The sequence below is a fragment of the Bison bison genome, unplaced genomic scaffold, assembly GCF_000754665.1.
Source record: "Bison bison bison isolate TAMUID 2011002044 unplaced genomic scaffold, Bison_UMD1.0 scf7180017864225, whole genome shotgun sequence".
NCBI classification, from domain to species: Eukaryota; Metazoa; Chordata; class Mammalia; order Artiodactyla; family Bovidae; genus Bison; species Bison bison.
The window spans coordinates 37,024-39,002 of record NW_011494797.1 but is presented as its reverse complement, the minus strand read 5'-3'; positions in this window follow the sequence as shown (position 1 = coordinate 39,002).

The window sequence follows — 1,979 nt, the reverse complement described above, 5'->3', positions numbered from 1 at the left end:
TGTTATGACCCACACTGTGAATGTGGTCCCACTGTTGGTTTGATGGGAAAATAGGCATCAGCCACCAGTAGCAAGTTACAATCAATTCCAGTCCTTTTTCCATTTATAGAGGGTGTCCTCACTTTTGAGTTTAGTGACTCTTGTTTTTGTAGCACATTCTGTAGAAGAGGAATGTGAGACTTAGGGAGATCAAAGGACTTGTTTCTCATGCAGACTCCAGTGTGCTACCCGCTTTCCCCCCAAATTTGCTAAAGTAGAGACAGAGGGAGCACGTCATCTGCAGAAAGGTACTGCTGTGTATCTTAGGTTGATGCCTGAGGGGTTTAGTAGATATTTCAAAGATTTCTAACATAATAATTGTGTAACAAAACCTGATTGTTATCTTGTTGTTGGGGGATATTGTTGTCATTGTTTTTTTTAATTTCCCCAGATACTCTGGGGAAAATAGACTGATTTGTCCATTTACTTCTTTTTTTTTTTTAATTTTATTTTATTTCTAAACTTTACAATATTGTATTGTTTTGCCAAATATCGAAATGAATCTGCCACAGGTATACCTGTGTTCCCCATCCTGAACCCTACTTCTTAAATAATATTCAAATATAGCTTATGGTAGATTCCCAGATCCTCAAGTCAAAGCTTCATATCCTTCTTAACTTTGAGTTTTTCCTGCTTTCACAGACAAGCATCTACTTAGTCCAGCTGATCTCCTTGGTGGCCCTCAAACACGTTGTTTCTTTCCTTTTGGTTTTCCTGCCCAGCCTGCTCTTTCTGCTCCCATTTCTGTACAGACCTTGTCTTTCACTCTGACTTGCCTTAATTATCACTGTGAAGACATTGGCGAGGTGTTATCCCTTCTCTGAAAGTGAGAGGCAGAGACCAAGATCACGAAAACTGGTAACTTGAGATAAAACAAGTCCTGTGCCTTCACGTCCTGGGCTTCCAGCTCTCACACCTGTGTCTCTAGCACAGACCTTTGCACCTGCATGTCCAGCTGCACCGTGATGTCACCAAGAGCTCATCTCAGCTTGTCCACAAGTGATATCTCCTAAACCTGCCTCCACCATCTTCCCCAGCTCAGTAAACGGAGACCTTGTCCTTCCCCTTCCTCACCCCAGACACCACAGTCTCCTCTTCTCTTACAACCCACATTCATCCCGTCATCAGGTCTTACAACTCTACCTTCCAAATGCATCTGTAGTGTAACCCCGTCTCTCCATTCCCACTGTTTTCTAGCTTATTCCAGTAATGTCCTCACTTGTATCTGCCTTTACCCTTCCCCGCTTACTGCCTGGTTTCTGCAAAGCACAGGAGTTTCCTTGTAAACCCTAGACCATGTCAGTCCTCCCCTCCCCCTCCTCCTCTTACTAGAGTGCCCCCAGGCTCCTCCTGCTCTGTCTCCACCCTCACCCCCTCATTCTCACTCTACTCTCCTGCCTCCTTGTCCTGAACCCCTTAGGCATCTCCCCATAGCCCCTGCACCCACCCCTCCCTCTGTGAGGAGCAGCCTCTCCAGGTCTGCCTGAGCCCCCCAGCCCCAGATCTGCTCACACCCTCTCTGAGCAGAGCCCTCACACCCCAGTGTGGACTCACTTCCCTCCTTCACTCTCCATCCCCCTGAGCCGGCTTCCTTTTCCTTCTTGTCCTCAGCCCTTGTGCTCAGGTTAATTTTCCATATCACCTATCTCCCAGCATGGAAAGAAATTCTAAGAGCTCTGTTTCCTCGTGGCAGAATTCATTGTGCCCAGAATGGTGCCTGGTGTATAGTCCATCCTCAATAAATACGTGTTAAAGTGGTAAAATGCATAAATGCTTTGAAAAAAATACAGAATGAAAACAAGTGAAAAGCCCTGAGAGTTTAATTTTCCTGGTTCCAGTTTAGTCACTATGAAATAAGCGCATTGCTGTTGAGTAAACATTTGTATGAAGAACTGATGCTAAAAGGTTAGGATGGCAGGAGAACACATTTTAAATGTTTT